We start from the raw sequence: 19,387 nt of genomic DNA, 5'->3' as shown, positions 1-19,387 counted from the left end.
CGGTTCCAGACTGAAGCGCCTAGAACCGCACGGCCACCACGGCCGGCAATAGGAAGTACCCTATAGATTTTACTGAGTGAGTTTAAGAGTACCAAAAATAAGAGACATAAATAACAGTGTGTTTTGACTGCACTGACTTAGAAGCTTACGTTTATTATATCTCCAAGGAATCACCGACCTTAGTGTGTAATATAAACGTGAACTTCATACGTCTACCGTTCTGAGAAAAAGGCGACTTAACAGACTGCGGTATAGACAGACAGATAACAAAAGCCCAATTTTTTTTTTCGTCTGATAGAATTACATATTAGCATTTTCTGGATTTTCTTTTACTTTCCTTGTACTGCGAAACAACGCTTAACTCCACATTTAATAATTATAGATCAACGGGAAGTACCCTTGAGATTTCGATGAGTGATATGAGGTCCGCCAGTTACGCAAAACACCGTTTTTCTCAGTACCCAAACATGTTTCAGCACCACTGTACCTCCATCAGTGGGTTTTCGTTTTTATTCTGCAATGTGAACATTTTTGTTACATAATTATAAAATTGTGTGCATTTTTAGTTCAAACAACAGATCTTTTCTTTATGTAAATACCTTTCATTTGGTGAGCATGAATTTTCTGGACCACTTTTGTGTTAATTATTACAGGTAGCTTGTCATCTGCAGACAAACGATGTTGATGAGAAAGTTTTTTTTTACTGAGAGTTAGTCTATCTTCTAAAGTCTAATTCAGTTTTTCGCGATGTTTTGGCGGCTAGTTTCGTATTTACTTAAGTTTTCGTGTGGCAAGCACTTCCATTCTCCGTATCATGCTGAGATGTTGTGATGCATATGTAGCTATAACAAGTATTTTCCACAAATAACGTAGTAAAACGCTTTTCACTATACCAGAACACAGTGTGATCGTGGTTTGTTATGTGTCAGAGCCCAGTCATTGTTCATTTGTTCACCAGAGAGTTCGGCGCCAAATATTATAAAATTCAAATTTGGCGCCGAACTCTCTGGTGAACAAATGAACACTCACTGGGCTGTTGTTCAGAAGCGTACTAACACTTCGACTGAAATGTGCAGGAGCTCCATCGTGCATGAACCACATGTTGTGTCGTGTAAAGGCACATGTTCTAGCAGCACAGGCAGAGTATCCCGTATGAAATCATGATAACGTGCTCCATTGAGCGTAGGTGGAAGAACATGGGGCCCAATCAAGACATCACCAACAATGCCTGGCCAAACGTTCACAGAGAATCTGTGTTGATGACGTGATTGCACAATTGCGTGCGGATTCTCGTCAGCCCGTAAATGTTGATTGTGAAAATTTACAATTTGATCACGTTGGAATGAAGCCTCATCTGTTAAGAGAACATTTGCACTGAAATGAGGATTGACACATTGTTGGATGAACCATTCGCAGAAGTGTACCCGTGGAGGCCAATCAGCTGCTGATAGTGCTTGCACACGCTGTACATGGTACGGAAACAACTGGTTCTCCCATAGCACTCTCCATACGGTGACGTGGTCAACGTTACCTTGTACAGCAGCAACTTATCTGACGCTGACATTTGGGTTATCGTCAACTGCACGAAGAATTGCCTCGTCCATTGCAGGTGTCCTCGTCGTTCTAGGTCTTCCCCAATCGCGAGTCATAGGCTGGAATGTTCCGTGCTCCCTAAGACGCCGATCAATTGCTTCGAACGTCTTCCTATCGGGACACCTTCGTTGTGGAAACCTGTTTCGATACAAACGTACCGCGCCACGGCTATTGCCCCGTGCTAATCCATACATCAAATGGACATCTGCCAACTCCGCATTTGTAAACATTGCACTGACTGCAAAACCACGTTCGCGATGAACACTAACCCGTTGATGCTACGTACTGATGTGCTTGATGCTAGTACTGTAGAGCAATGAGTCGCATGTCAACACAAGCACCGAAGTCAACATTACCTCCCTTCAATTGGGCCAACTGGCGGTTAATCGAGGAAGTACAGTACATATTGACGAAACTAAAATGAGCTCTAACATGGAAATTAATCGTTTCCGGACACATGTCCACATAATATCTTTTCTTTATTTGTGTGTGAGGAATATTTCCTGAAAGTTTGGCCTTACCTTTTTGTAAGACCCTGTACAAGGAGACTCGGCTACCCCTCTTGATAGCTTTTATGTAAACCGCAACGCCTTCTAAAACCACGTGCAAGTTTTTCATATTCTGTCGCTTGCTACGCACGAACTGTTAGTCCTACAGGTAAAATCAACATAACCTTTTCTGTAGAAAATTTAATATAGTTAAATTTTTTACTGGGATACGTTTTCGATGGAGGCACGATTCTTGAGTTATTAAAAAAGGCGTTCGACGTTTCTTTTGCAACGTTTTTCTTGAATGACTCGAAAACTACAGCATCTTGCAAAAATGTATTCCACCACGAAATTTAACTACATTACGTTTTCTACAAGAAGGTCCTGTTCACTTTTCCTGTTGCACTAACAGTTTGTGCTTAGCGAGTGGGACAATATGAAAATCTTGCAGGTGGTATCGGTACGCTTTGTGGGTTGCATCAAGCCCATGTGTAGGGGCGGCTACTTCAAATGGCTCTGAGCACTATGCGACTTAACTTCTGAGGTCATCAGTCCCCTAGAACTTAGAACTACTTAAACCTAACTAACCTAAGGACATCACACACATCCATGCCCGAGGCAGGATTCGAACCTGCGACCGTAGCGGTCGCGCGGTTCCAGAGTGCGGCTGGATCACCCTGTATGTTCTGAGGTGACAAAAGTCATGGGATAGCGATATGTGCATAAACAGATGACAAAAGTCATGGAACAGTGATATGTACATGCACAGATTGCGTAGTATCGTGTACATAGGGTATAAAAGGGCAGTGCATTGGCAGAGCTGTCACATTGTAACCAGGTGATTCATGTGAAAAGGTTTAAGACATGATTATGGCCGCACGACGGGAATTAATAGACTTTTAACGCCGGATAGCAGTTGGAGCTAGACATATGGAACGTTCCAAATCGGAAACACTTATGGAATTCAGTATTCCGCGATCCACAGTGTCTAGAATGTGCCAAGAATACTAAATTTCAGGCATTAACTCTCATCACGTATAATGCAGTTCCCGAAGGTCTTCACTTAACGACCGACAGCAGCGGCGTTTTCATAGTGTTGTCAGTGCTAACAGACAAGCAACACTGCGTGAAATATCCGCAGAAATCAACGTGGGACGTACGAAGGACGTATCTGTTGGGACAGCACGGCGAAAGTTCGCGTTAGTGGCGTATGGCAGCAGACAACTGGCATCGCCTGCAGCGCCTCTCCTGAGCTAGTGACCATGTCGACTGGTCCCCACACGACAGGAAAACCGTGGCCTGGTCAGATGAGTCGCGATTTCAGTTGGTAAGAACTGATGGTAGGTTTCCAACGTGGAGCTAACCCCACGAAGCCATGGACCCAAACTATAAACATGGCACTGTACAAGCTGGTGACTGTTCATAATGGCGTGGGCTGTGCGTACAAGCAAAGGACTGGGCCCTCTGGTGCAACTGAACCCTATCATTGGCGAGAAATAGTTAAGCTCGAATAGTTGGAGACCATTTGCAGCCATTCATGGACTTTATGTCCTCAACCAACGATGTCATATCATCAGGTCACAATCGATCGCGATTGGTTTGAGGAACATTCTGGTCACTTCGAGCGAATAATTTGGTCACACAGATCCTCCGACATGAATCCGATCTAACATTTATGGGACATAATTGAAGGATCAGTTCATGCTCAACATCCTGCACTAGCAACACTTTCACAGTTATGGTCGGCTGTAGAGACAGCAAGGATTAATATTTCTGCAGGGGACTTCCAACGACTTGTTGAGTTCATGCACATCGAGTTGCTTCACTACGCAACACTAAAGGGTGTCCGACACGATATTAGGAGGTATCCCATGACTTTTGCCACCTCAGTGTATATGCTCCGTTCCATTAAAAACTGCAGGGTGCCAATAGTCTTGCCCTGTTTTCAGACGTTCGATAACGTGAAATGCCAGAAACAATGCAGAGAGTTCTGTGACAGTTTAGGGTTTATGAGAAGAACTGTTGAAGATTCGATTCTCATGTCTTCTGCAGGACCACGTCGTGACAATCCCACAATATTTCATTGGGGCAACTGCCCGATACACTCATGTGGTCGCTGCTTGCATGTGACAAGTAGTCAGTCTTTGTTTCAGTTCTCTCGCCTCCACTTTTATGTCAAAGCTGTGGCTCTGCTTTTAAAAATTATATGTAAATTTTACAAACTTAGATTGTTACAAGTGACTCCCACTGCACAGACGTTAAAGAGATTTTATTCTAGAGCAGAACAAGTCTCCATACATATATCTCCGATCACTTACTCTTTTTCGTTTTGAAAAGATACGCACATGAGAAACTTCCTTTTGCTGCCAACAAAACGTGTCACCTTCAGGAACGTTATGAAGTACTGGTCGCCATGTGCTGTAGATATTTACGAGATATATATACCACCTCCTAAACCACTCTTCGTCGAAAATTTCCGTGACCCAGAAAAAGGGCTTATTGGTGGAGGACCACTTTAAGACGTATCCTTTCAATTTCGTGTGCACAACGTCTAATGAATAAGGTGATTTTTAGGCTCTAGGCGTAGATCTTAAGATGGGAGACTTAGACAATAATTTAATGTGACAGGACGGTGTCTGACGAAAGCTCTGTTTTCGGAGTGACTAGGATGTGGGCTACGCCATTCTCAATATAACGATGATGTTGACTTTTATTTAACCCAAATATGAAGCGCCAAAGAAACTGGTATAAGCATGCGTATTCAAATACAAAGATATGCAAACAGGCAGAATATGGTGCCGTGGACGGCAACGTCTATATAGGACAAGTGTCTGGTGCAGTTGTTAGATCGGTTACTGTTGCTACAATGGCAGTTTATCTAGATATAAGTGAGTCTGAAGGCGGCGTTATAGCCGGCGCATAAGCGATGGGACACAGCATCACCGAGGTAGCGATGAAGTGGCGATTTTCGCGTACGAACATTTCATGATTGTACCGTGAATATCAGGAATCCGGTAAAAACCACAAATCTCCGACATCGCTGCGGCCGGAAAAAGATGTTGCAAGCACGGGACCAACGGCGACTGAAGAGAATCGTCCAATGTAACAGATGTGCAACACTTCCGCAAATTACTGCAGATTTCAATGCTAGACCATCAACAAGTGTCAGCGTGCAAACCATTCAACGAAACATCATCGTTACAAGCTTTCGGAGTCGAAGGCCTACTCGTGTACGCCTGATGACTGCACGACACAAAGCTTTACGCCTCACCTGGGCCCGTCAACACCGACATTGGACTGTTGATGACTGGAAACATGTTGCCTGGTCAGACAAGTCTCATTTCAGATTGCATCGAGAGGATTATCGTGTGCGGGTGTGGAGACAACCTCATGAATCCATGGATCCTGCATGTCATCAGGGGACTGTTCAAGGCGGTGGAGGCTCTGTAATGGTGTGGGGCGTTTGCAGTTGGAATGACTCGTTTAGATACGACTCTGACAGGTGGTACGTACGTAAGCATCCTATCTGAACATCTGCATCCGTTCATGTCCATTGTGCATTCCGACGGACTGCGCATTTCCAGCAGGACTGCGACACCCCACACATTCATAATTCCTATGTACGAGGGCTATGCCGAAAGTTTTTAGCAGAATGTGTGAAAAAAAATTATTAGCAAAAAAACGTTTCCAACTTTTCAAAATACTCTCCACTAGCATGTATACATTTTTCCATTCTCTGAAACCACTTAGAAAATGTGTCAGTCCAAGCTTCATTTGGGATGTCACTTAGTGCCCTTTCGTACGCTGCAATGGCCTCTTCATCTGATGAAAACAGCTGCCCTCGAATTTTTTCCTTAGTCTTAGGGAACAGAAAGAAGTCACAGGGGGCCAGGTCAGGTGAATAGGGGAATGGGGTAACACTCGCACTTTTTTCTTCTCCAGAAAGTCCATCGTTCTGGCAGCCCTGTGTGCAGATGCATTGTCGTGATGCAGCAGAAGGTGCCCACTCTTGAACTTTGGATGCTGTGACTTCCATGTGGGGATGACTTTTGGAAGACAATCGTTCACGTACCATTCAGCATTGACTGTACGACGTGTGTCCAAGGTCACAGAGGTGAGATGCCCGATCTTTGTGAAAAAAGTTGCCACCATATTTTTTCCAGAGCTCCGACTTCGTCGAACTTTTGTGGGTGGTTCCTCCCCTGGAAAGCACCCTACAGAAGACTGTCTCTTCGTTTCAGGGTCATAATGGTAGACCCACGTTTCATCACCTGTGACGATGCTTTAAGTGTCTTGGAACTTCCCTCCACTGAATTTTTCGAGCATGAAACAACACCAGTCCACTCTCGCCTCCTTTTGGCTTTCTGTCAGGGAATGTGGCACCCAACGGGCACATCTCTTAGTAAGGCCTAAGTGACTATGAACGATGGTCTGTGCTGCTGTTGATCCAAATGTAGGGTCCCTTCAATGTCGAAAAATGTAAGGTGTGGATCTTCTTTGATCATTTTCCTCACAACATCAATGTTTTCAGGAGTCACAGCTGTTGCTGGCCGAACGGGAGGAGGTTCATCTTCAATTGACTGCCGACCCCTCGAAAACTCACGAAACCAATTTACAACTGTGGCCCTAGAAGGGGAAGCTTCACCAAAAACACTCAGCAAAGAAGAATGGCATTCTTCGGCACTTAAACCCTTTTTATAATCGTAAAAAATCATGGCGCGAAAGTCGAGGCGCGACAGCTCCATCCTGCGCCGTCTCTGACTCAGCACTGCCTGTGCTTTCTTACCGCGCTGTGGGGGGATCACCGCCAACCAGGGGCTGCGCGCGCACGTACCAATGTCGAAAGACATTGCTGTTTCGAATGAAAACAACCCCATTGTCCTCCGCCTTACGGTTTACGGGCTGCTAAAAGCTTTCGGCATAGCCCTCGTAGTAGCTCTAGGAATCTCTTCTGAGTTTAAACATTTCCGCTGGCCACCAAACTACCCAGACGTGAACAATGTTGAGCATATCTGGGATACGTTGCAACGTGCTGTTCAGAAGAGATCGTCACCCCCTCGTATTCTTACGGATATATCGACAGCCCTGCCGGATTCGTGATGTCAGTTCCCTCCAGCATTACTTCAGACATTAGTCGAGTCCAAGCCACGCCGTGTAGCGGGTCTTCTACGTGCTCGCGGAGGCACTACACGATATTAGGCAGGTGTACCAGTTTCATTGGCTCTCCATTGTATATGCACTAAGTAGTTCGAGCGAGCATAAACGTCAGATGCAGACCTATGTTTGTTAATAGATATCCATGAAACGAATATCACTAACCTGGAACCGCTCTATCGAATGAGTAAGCAAACTTCTGCTTTAAAAATCATTTTGTAAATAACGAGACAGAAACCGACGCTTTTTGTCAACAATGGGCGTCGCATGAAAGATGTGATGCACACTTAAACACATATTGCAAAGTAATACATATTTTAAGGTCCCCACTACGTGTTTCTTATGAAATATAGCCCATATTTACCCCTTTGCTCTATAAAAGGTCTGTGTATTACCAAAACTATGTACCCAACGTAAACTCGTATACTGACCTCTGAGTAAACAAACCCTTATTTGAACTAAACTGTAACTGCCCCTGAATACAACTTGTCTTCATATTAAATGCCCAGCTAAAGTAAAACAGTTATCTGGACCTAATCAATATTTTCACTTACCTCGAGTGTTGACAACATTGTTGCAAATTTCTCAAAAGTACAACAGCAAACATCAAGCAGACAGCCGCTAAGCTATATTTTTTAAATAAAATTCCCAAATAACATTCATCATGTGCATAACATGTGGTGCTATGTGGTAATGCGTAATGATAAACTATCTTTAAACAGTGGGACTGGGAGAGGAATTGCTCCTATTAAATTATATTCGAAGACACCGATTTTAGATTTTAATACGTATTCAGTAAGACAGAGTAAAACTTGACGTGATCTTCGCACTTAACATTGTTCTAAACAATACTACCTTCAAGATAGTGAAGAATAATTTAAAAAGGGAATAATGCTAACAACGAATTTCTATAAAAGCCAAACGCTTAATCAGTTAATATGTTAATGCATGACTCAGGGAATTGGTGTGGGCTTTCTCTCAGCTCTGAACAAGTGAACAAAGTTAACTACCTGGCAATAATCATTCCTACGAACTAGCTGCGTAATGCTGCAGTCTTACTTACATTTCTTCTCTTAAAAAATATTATAATCTTTTCGCCTTTCAATCAATATATACATCATATTCATCGTTGGTGTACTTTAAGATAAATCTTCCTCTATCTGACATATAGAATCACAGCACTACTGAATACATCCATCGCCTACCACACTTCAACTAAGAATGTATCGACCGCTACGGTCGCAGGTTCGAATCCTGCCTCGGGCATGGATGTGTGTGATGTCCTTAGGTTAGCTAGGTTTAAGTAGTTCTAAGTTCTGGGGGACTGATGACCACAGATGTTAAGTCCCATAGTGCTCAGAGCCATTTGAACCAGCCGTAAGAATGTATCTGATTCTACAGAGGCAAAGACTATGCCTCAACAAGACCAAAGGTTGTTTAACAGTGACGTCCACATCGATAACTTGCAAATGACAATATCTATGCAAAACCTGAATTCGTGACTGGTAAAACAAATACGTATAGTCACAGCAGAAATCTAAATTTTGGTTGGGGCAATGATCAACATTGTCCCAAAAATATAGACAGTTCAACACCACGGTTGTGATCAATGTTTTCGTTAAGTCTTCCTTGGTTTCATTCGGTTATCTGGCGAATGTCGGATCTGTAATCCCCCATCTAATTATTCACAGCTGGGAATCACCCTGCCCGAATTCTAGCCTAATGGGATATTTGGCTGAGAAGAACAAATTTCTACAGATTGACGAAATATTTAGCTTTCTGTCGTACTACGTGCGAATCGACTGGAGGTCAGCAGTCGTTTGTGCAAACTACTTGCCACACTCGCGAATTCAACTCACAAACAACCAAACAAGCGATTCTCTATTCAGATAGAACCCCACACAATCGTACAACTTTTAAATTGATAATTATTCGCTCTGGTAAGTGCTGATACAGCTCTAATTTCACTAACCACAAAATAAAATTTCATTCAGTTCATATAATTAAAAAAGACCCAGCTAACTTTATCGATTAAAAGAAAAGAACGTGTTTCTCGTAATAATACTTGTGTTACATTGGAAAAACCGTCACACTAAGACTTCAATTCAGCGAACTAGAATTCTTTGACGAATTAATTTTCAATGAAAAGGGTCGTCTCATCAGAATGTTGTGGGAGGAAATTATGGAGTGAAAAAAGCTATCTTAAAAATACTAATTTATATGCTCTCTGTCAATATTGTTCAAATAGAAATTGGACTGATTTACAGTTACTTAGATTAAAATATGTAAAAAGCAATATGCATACAATGTTAAGATTTTTCTGACTCATCATCGTGATGATATCCACATTTATGAACACTGCATCTGCGGGGAAGACACCCGAATGTTCTCTGGAAGATTGTAAATTGAGATGCAAATCACTTTTCAAAGTCTGAGCAACTCACAAAATGGACATAATTATTCTGGATAGCATCGACTTTTGATGTCAGTGTGATAGAGAACCAACGATAAAAAGCAGTCACAACTTGAAAAACAGACACACAAATTCTGAGCTCTGCAGTGCAAGGACAATGCAAACACTAAACGCGGCACTTACTCCAAAACAGCTAAAGGGGCGCCAAGGTGTAGCAGAGCACCGAAAAGCAACTTTCCAGCTACACTCATCTTCAGGAAAAAGAGAACGCCCTAAACGACCAGAGATGGGACATTCACAGGACATGTACATCAGTATGATCTGCAGAAGTGATAGCATTTCAGTCACCTTGGTTCGCCAAGTGTCCTTTTGTGTAGTAGCCACAGGGTCTGCCATGGGTCTGCCTTTCCCTTTTTAAATTTTCTAACCTACCTTCCCGATTAAGGCATCTGACAGTCCACGTGCCGGCCGCGGTGGTCTAGCGGTTCAGGCGCTCAGTCCGGAACCGCACGACTGCTACTGTCGCAGGTTCGAATCCTGCCTCGGGCATGGATGTGTGGGATGTCCTTAGGTTAGTTAGGTTTAAGTAGTTCTAAGTTCTAGGGGACTGATGACCACAGATGTTACGCCCCTTGGTGCTCAGAGCCATTTGAACCATTTTTTGAACCAGTCCACGTTCCGATCCGTAGATCGCCAGTTTTCTTTTTGCTGATAACGATGTCCTCCTGAGTAGTCCCCGCCCGGAGACTCGAATGGGGGTCTGTTTAACTCTGGAATATTTTACCCAATATGACGCCGTCATCATTCAACCATACAGTAAAGTTGCATGCTCTCAGGAAAAATTACGGCTGTAGTTTCCCCTCGCTTTCAGCCGTTCGCAGTACCATCACAGCAAGGCCATTTTGGTTAATGTCAAAAGGCAGATCAGTCAATCATCCAGACTGTTGCCCTGAACCGTTGCCTACTGAAAAGGCTCCCTTCAGGAACCACACGTTTGTCTGGCCTCTGATTAGATGCCCCTCCGTTGTGGTTGCACCTACGGTACGGCTATCTGTATCGCTGTGGCACGCAAACCTCCCCACCAACAACAAGGTCCATGGTTTTATTTTAATTTCGTACGCTTCTCTCTCGGAGAATGTATTAACAGCAAATGTATTACACGTTTGCTGCAGTTATTGGATAGTACCACAACAGTTTTCTTTTTTTATTCTTTTCCTACGCTTTCCTGTAGACAAATATACTAAGAGCAAATGTATCCTTGTCTCCTACATGGACAGCTGTATAGCTGCATTGTTCGACCGCAAAATAATTTTATTTTCCCACTGTTCATTTCGACTGTTTTTTCTGAGAAGAATGTGTTACTGTGTATGTCTGTTTTATTTGCTGTACGTATACGAAGTAGAGTTCAAGAACTGTGTTACATGTTGATAGAGCGCAGTTATGTCGGTCAAGAGTCGTTCGACAGGAGCTATAGCAACTCGTGTCAACAGTTTGCCGCGTCGTCGGCTGAAATGGCACTGAACAGGCTATGCATAAATGAGCATTCAACACTATAGGTAACGTTGTGAATAGAACAATATAGGTAACATTGTTTCGTGCAACTAGACAGCACAGGCTGAAAAACATACAACGTCATGAGCTGGTGACTCATGGTGTCATTTCATATCCTTAAGTTTTTCTTTCTTTCCCAGTTTCAGTTTGTATCGGCAGCCTACGATGAAGAGAAACAAGAGGCACTTAGCGCAGCAGGCGGCATCTGGCGCCGGAGGTGCCAACCTCGTCGAGTACAGTCTCCGATATATCTCACGTATTTTCTCGAGAATGGAAAGAGATATGACTCACCTTTATGAGAGAAAAGCCGACTGTTTAAAATCGGTACTGGTAGTTTCGTTCTGATGAATGGTTGATATGGCTCTGAGCACTATGGGACTTAACATCTGAGGTCATCAGTCCCCTAGAACTTGGAACTACTTAAACCTAACTAACCTAAGGACATCACACACATCCATGCTCGAGGCAGGATTCGAACGTGCGAACGAAGCGGTCGCGCGGTTTCAGACTGAAGTGCCTAGAACCGCTCGGCCACAGCGGCCGGCTCCTTCTGAGTAACCGATATTTTCCGGTATTTGATTGGTCTCGGTTATAACAGTTGTTTATTTTTTTATTTTTTTACTGGGAGCCGAATAAAAAACATATCAATTAGCCACAGCGTCAGGGGCTAAAGTTTTTCAGTTTTAAATAAACCTTTTTTTAAAAAAAACAGTTATTTTTATTCGTAATATTTGCATTGGTTGGAAATACTGTGTTGTTATAAAATTGAGGAAAGCGATCAGTGCTATTTTAACAACAATATCCGCCTCCGATAGCTGAGTGGTCAGCGCGTCAGAATGTCGCTCGTAAGGGCCCGAATTCGATTCCCAGCTGGGTCGCAGATTTTCTCCGCTCAGGGACTGGGTGTTGTGTTGTCTTAATCATCATCATTTCATCCCCATCGACGCGCAAGTCGCCGAAGAGGGTTCAAATGGCTCTGAGCACTATGGGAATTAACTTCTGAGGTCATCAGTCCCCTAGAACTTAGAACTACTTGAAGCTAACTAACCTAAGGACATCACACACATCCATGCCCGAGGCAGGATTCTAACCTGCGACCGTAGCGGTCGCGCGGTTCCAGACTGCAGCGCCTAGAACCGCTCGGCCACACCGGCCAGCAGGCCCTAGTCACACGACATTTACATTTTTATTTTAACAACGATGCCGACGAAAGGAGCAACAAACACGTGGCATAAGAATCCGTACAGCACTGCCGAGACAATAACGTCGCGGTTGGCGTGTATCGTGGCTTAAGATACGCGTGTACGGGCAGTGTACAGGACCTGCTCCCGCCTAGTACACATGGTAGTTCCTCGCGGCCGTCGCCGGACATCCGTCGGTGCTGCAGAATGGTACCAATCATCGCCTGGAAATAGTTTACGAAGTGACACAGCAATGAAGCACAACGCTACAATTGATTTAAAATATTAAATATTTATCTGTCATTTCTATGAAATAATAAAAGAGAAAGGAAATCATGGTAACAGCAATAAATTAAAAAATAAAGTACAATTCATTAATAGTATACAACAAAAGCAGAAAGCATGTGACCTGCTGCCTCTGCTGAAGAACAATGGGCCACCTTTCGACTGTCTAGATGGCATGTTGACGTCTGCACTCTAGGCGTTCCTTTCTGTGAAGACGCTTCAGAGGTACAAAGTCTCCTACAATAAAAGCCAGTCTGTCGAAGCATTACGTGCACCGTTTGCCTCGATACAATACGTCCAATGGATGCTGCGAGACCAGGCGCCAGTTGCCGTGCAGTACAAAGGTGGTGCCGTTACAGCCAAATAACGGTCCTCCCTTTCTGATGTCACGCGTGGTCAGCCCTGCCCTGCTCTATGAGATATAGTTTCTGTCTCTACAAACTGTTGCCACATCCAGGAAACAACAGGAACGATTCACATGAAGCCATCGGGCCACATCAGTTTGCGACTGTGCTGCTTCCGTTCTTTCCATGGCTCTCCACTTCACAGAGTCTGGTAGGTGTTTTCTCTGTGCTATACTGCACCGTCTGTGACTGTGTACACAGCGATTGCGGATGTGGGACTGCCCGTCAAATACTACCCCATTTTATGGGTTTATTTATCGTATGGCTTTACCAGTGCAAGTGCGGCATTGACATAGTAAATTTACATAACATAACATATAAATACAAATATACATATACACACATACATAATAATATAAACAGAACAAACACCAGTTATTATTAAATATGAGCCAAGTTGAAATATAATCACAGCTACAAAAAAATGGTTCAAATGGCTCTGAGCACTATGAGACTTCACATCTATGGTCATCAGTCCCCTAGAACTACTTAAACCTAACTAACCTAAGGACATCACACAACACCCAGTCATCACGAGGCAAAGAAAATCCCTGACCCAGCCGGGAATCGAACCCGGGAACCCGGGAGCGGCAAGCGAGAACGCTATCGCACGATCACGAGTTGCGGACAATCACAGCTACAATTCGTCAAAAAGTTATGTCCAAACGTGACAGCCATTTAATGGCAGCAGGGCTGGCCTCCACGAAGTCTCTCCAGTCACCACAGAATCTTCGCAGTGGGCAATCTTGCACTAGATGCTGTAATGTTTGTTCATCAGTTTCGCAGTCACACTTTGGGTTATCATTGGCGCCCCATTTGTACAGCAGGGATTTAGTTCTCGCGTGTCCAGTTCTCACACGGTTAAGCTGGCACCAGATTTTACGAGGAAGCTGTATTCCTGGGAGTTGTTGGCTGGGGTCCTCTATATTGTGTCGGTTAACGTCACTATTGTTCCACTTGGTTTTCCAGGATTTGTGGAAGTTCGTCGCCTCACATCCGTCAGTACTGCAGAATGGTACCAATCCTCGCCTGGAAATAGTTTTACGAAGTGACACGACAATGAAGTACAACGCTACAGTTGATTTAAAAGATTAAAGATTTATCTGTCATTTCTGTGAAATAATAAAAGAGAAAGGAAATCACGGTAACAACAATAAATTAAAAAATAAAGAACGATTCATTAGTAGTATACAACAAAAACAGAAAGCAATTGACCTGATGCCTCTGTCCACGTAATATGCCTTCATCTGCTTACAGCCCTTGAAAACGGACAAATTAATATGGGCAACATAGTTCTTTAACCTGTCTCCACCTTTGAGCGTTGACTATTCGCAGTGTCGAAACAGTGGTATGATCCCTGGTTACAATACGATTTTTGAGCAGAGTTTCAAAATTTAGTATCAGTAGCAGAATACTGGTGATTGTTTTACACTATTGAACCACGTATCACTTTTCGTAAAAAGCAGCGAACAGTGGATAGACTAAGCTATATTTTATTTCCCTTTTTAAGCTAATATTTACAATTCTATCTATCTTGAATTTGAGTGAGTCAAAATTTTTACCGGAAATAACAGGAATAAGAAACCGAAACTCAATTATTTCAGAAACTGGCTATTCTGAGCGGTTTTAACAGGCAGTCTAAACTGTCGTGAAAAAAAGACCCATGTAACCGACAAGCTGGTTGTTTCAGCGATAATCATCACCCAGTTAAAAACAATTTCGAAATGTTAGCTACATTTCGTACACAGAACAGTTAGCATAAAACGCACCAAACGTAAACTGGCAAGCAACTACAATTTTCCCTGCAAACTTTTTCAAAATATGCGCGGTGTTGTACTTCACTTTGAAGTATCATACTAACTATGGGCCACAACTAAAAGGAAACGAGCCCATTGGCAAGCTACAATCTTTGCCTATGAGATGCGGAAAAATACACTGTTGTCCAAAATAAACGCAACAAACGGAAAATTTGGAAGATTGCATTTTTTCCCACAAAACAGTATAAACAGGTGACAGTAAAGTAGAAACAATGTAAAGAATACAAAACGTAAACAACTGCAAAGTGGATAACAATAGACAAAAACGTCCACACACATTCGGACAACTGATTATTGTGTTCAGTATATGATGTGATCACCTCTGGCAGCAATACAGGCCTGCCCTGCTCTTTGAGATATAGTTTCTGTCTCTACAAACTGTTGCCCTATCCGGGAAACAACAGAAACGATTCACATGAAGCCGTCGGGCCACATCAGTTCGCGACTGTCGTGCTTCCGGTCTTCCTATGGCTCTCCACTTCAGAGAGTCACTTCTCTGTGCCATACGGCACCGTCTGTGACTGTGTACACAACAATTGCGGATGTGAGACTACCCGACACATACTACCCCGTTTGATGGGAGCCCTGACGTCATCGCTGTCGATCGTGTCCGCTGACCACAAGAACATCTTCCGTGCAGAACACAATCGTACGCGGATCTGTTGGCAGTTGGTATGATTGAATTGTGACTTAGACCAGGACGGGAAAATAGCAGTCTGATGCTTTAATTGTGGAGACCAGTTTAATATTTTCCTACCGAATAGCTTGCTCAAAACCGAATGAGAAGGTCTGCACAGGGGAGAACACGCATGAATTCCGAAACATTGTCTTATTTTTTTGCGCAAAAAGTAAAAGTTTGAAAGTGCAATGAAATCACTACGCTTAGCTGCATACAGGCGTTGATTTACGTCAACGGGGACCGTCGGAAATGTGTGCCCTGACCGGGACTCGAACCTGGGATCTCCTGTTTATATGGCAGACGCTCTATCCAGTCGAGCCACCGAGGACACAGAGGATAGTGCGACTGCAGGGACTTATCTCCGGCACTCCTCCCGTGAGACCCACATTCTCAACTTATTGTCCCGCACTGTATTCACAGTGCCCAGTAAAAGTTTTACTGAGACACTAACTAGAGAGACGGATGTAGCTTTGCTTCATTTACATAAAACAATTTTTATAGGCAAATCTAATGGCTTGAAATTTCACTCCCCGCGTATCGTGCAGTAGGAGTTACGTGGGCGAATAGAAGCTCTATGGTTGTGGGTAACCAGACGGAGGTGAAGCCTGACACGTCTCGGGCGCCCCGAAGGCCAATCTATTTGCTTCTGTGCTCTGTAGCTTCGATCTGACGCGGTCTGAACACCGAGGAAATTTTGTTTCCCACACGTCGGTCGCGGCAGCACCGCAGATGGTGTCCCCCGACCTCGTGACCTGCAGCGGCCGAGCGGCTGACTGGATGCAGACACTGCGGTGGGAGGCTGTTGGAGGCGTGTCGCGACAGCAGGGCGGCAGCGCGAGGCGGCCGGCCAGCCACCTGCTTCGCCGGCGGAAGGCCCGTTTAGTCACAGCGGGCGCGCCACGTGCCGGCCACGTGCGGTGCCTGCGCGCCGCCATTGTACGGCGGCCGTGACTGCGCAGTCGGCGCCGGCGCGTGGCGCGCACCCGGCCACAAAGCCGCTCCTCCCAGACCGCCGTCCGCCGACGCGCCGCCTTTATTTGCCCACTCCACTCTCTCGGGGAACATCCAGATACGTTCGACAGCGGTCGCCGCCGTGATCTCTGTCATTCCTCTCACCGAAAACGCCGCTTTGCAACAATACACAAAACACTCGTCCCACTCACAAAGGGCAGTAATTTTCCTTCCCGACAGTTGTTCGGCGCGACGTCCCCGTATCTGTGCAGCGGCTGTAATAACTGCGTCCTAACGAAACAAACACAAAGGCTCGTGCAGTGGTTATACAGCGAGGGCGGGGCACACTTCAGCGACTTCACGACAATGAGGTCACTACAGATGCACCAGGAACTCGAATCGTAAAAGATGCGGAGGGAACTGAAGCGAGTATGCGGACATTCGGTTGGAGTGATTTTGGTCACTCAATAATTTAATTTGATTGAAATTAATTAAATAAAGGAAAGTTTCATTAACATAGTGAGAAATGAAAGGGTTGCTCTAGCGATCTACAGAATGAAAGTTCTGTCCAAAATAACAGTTTGATTTATTATGACTAAACTCAAAATCATAAACAAAACACATGAAACATTTACAATACATCAAATTGGATACTCAAATAATTGCTGTGAAGGTGAAGTTGTCCATAAACTAGATTGTGACATTTATGACGAAGTGGTATGTGGAGCCAATTCCTTGCAACTCAAATCTTGAGAGAAACACCCAGACAACCCAACATTAATTGCTGCTACAGTAGTGAGAACTCAGACAATGAACATCCAAGACAGAACCACGTAAGAAAAGACGGGAACAGGCGTGCTCTGCTGAGCTCTGATTATCATAGAGCAAATTCCCTAATCTGCCGATGCTGCGGACATACATTACCAAGCTGTCTTCTTAACTGCAAGAACACGATCTGGCGTACCGGACGCGATGGCTGGTTGCTTCGACGTCCCGTCGTGGTGATGTTAATGTCGCGAGTATAGCCCGAAACAGATTATCCTGGTCTAGTTGTTCCAGACTAAAGACTTCCTATCAATACAAATGCGCCTCTGAGGGAGACGAAGAAAGCCCGCCACACTATCACTGACGGTACAGTGATTGATTTTAACAAGCGAAGTCACACAATAACTCCGATACAGCCAACTTTAGCCAAAACTGCTCAAGATGGACAACATAGGCCGCTTGTATGCAAAACGCTCAATTGCCAACTGTTCTCGGATAGTTGAAGTCGAAACTTCAGCAACTTCGTCAAACAGTTACAATTAAATAAAAGTATATTAGACAGGCAATGGAAGGATGGCTGTCCAAAGCAGCGAGAGCTCAGTCTTGTAACCTACACCGACCGAAAGGCGAAAGCCGACCCTCTCAAGAGCACCTGTACAAACCGAACACAGAACATTCCCGCCCCCACGACAGTGGCCGTGGTTAAACGTTCCAATCAGCAACTCGAAAACCGGCGGAAAATTCCACTCTATTGCCGAAGCACTACCATTTCACCAATGGAGATTCTTGGCGCCAATTTCTGCGCCGATTTTGCTACGTCACGGAGCTATGCCCTGAGCAAGCCAATCACAGTTACCGATTTTTGAGAAAACGCGGGAATTTGCCCCCCCAAGACTGCCTGGGAACACAAGTCATTCCCACGCCTCGCTGGTAGCCTGCCAGAAACGATTTTCACTGAGTTTCTGCGAAGTAACGGAATCTCTAGCCCAGCCGCCCCTTCCGGCCCATCTGGGCGTGTCGCTCCCGCTCTCATGACAATGTCGGCGTCTGGAAAGCATCCACTCGACTCCCTCACACCCGTCGGCTTAACCCTTTCAAGCTCAGCAGAACTCGCCTGTCACCGGACCACCCGGGTGACGAGAGATGCTGCGTGGGAAGTCCGCGTGTGAAGGAATAGCAAGTTTTCACAGCATTCAGTTAGAGAGGAAAATCGAATTACTCAGAGTAAGATAGAAATATGAGAGGGGCTCATGCCACCTCTCAAACCCACCTAAATTTCATTCGGATTATTACGTAGTATTCTGCCCAGTGGCACGTCCGTTTCTTCTTACGGAGAATTTATGATGTCCATGTTCCTTGTCTTCAGCTTCTTCCTTCAGTCCGCCGTATCTCTTTCCATCTTTCAGACGATCCAGATATTGAATTCCTCTTCTTCCTCGCCCTGTATGTAGTTCCTGTGTTATCGACAGCTACGATGCCACGGTGTAGGTGCAAGTTCATAGGTTGGCACTACGACACTGCCACCGACGACAGCACCCTCTAGCATGCGCTTTCAGCTCTACGAGCACCGCTGCAGGTTCTCCCCATTTGATCAAGAGCAGACGGCCGGGACACTTCGCTCCATATAGAGACTTTGCACTACTTACGACGGGTCTAAGACTTCGCACCTACGTGTTCAAGTTATGTAACCATTTATTTACTTGGTTTTTGCCTACAGTATACATCTATAATTTTACACGCAGTATAGAAGTGTTTTACCTCTCCTGCTCCTACTCGCTTTCGTCATTCGGCCAACCTTTCAGTTTTCAGGAACAGACCCACGCGCCGCCTTCCAGGCGGGATACAAAAGTTCCTTTGATCTTTCCCTCGATGACGCCGTGTATGAGCCCTTCGTGTCTACGTATGTGTACGATACAGTCTGCCTTGCTCTGAAGAACTGCTTTCAAAGTAGTTTTCTTCTCTCTTTTCCTTCTCAGCACATGGTCGTTTGTCAACCGACCTGTCCACATGATCACTATTCTTCTAGAGCAACACATTTTAAAACTCTCAAGGAATTTGTTATCCATTTTTCTCATGGTCCACTTGTCTACTCAGTACAGTGCAACG

This window comes from Schistocerca americana, chromosome 5 (assembly GCF_021461395.2).
Source record: "Schistocerca americana isolate TAMUIC-IGC-003095 chromosome 5, iqSchAmer2.1, whole genome shotgun sequence".
NCBI classification, from domain to species: Eukaryota; Metazoa; Arthropoda; class Insecta; order Orthoptera; family Acrididae; genus Schistocerca; species Schistocerca americana.
The sequence above is the reverse complement of the archived record's forward strand: the minus strand, read 5'-3'. Positions refer to the sequence as shown.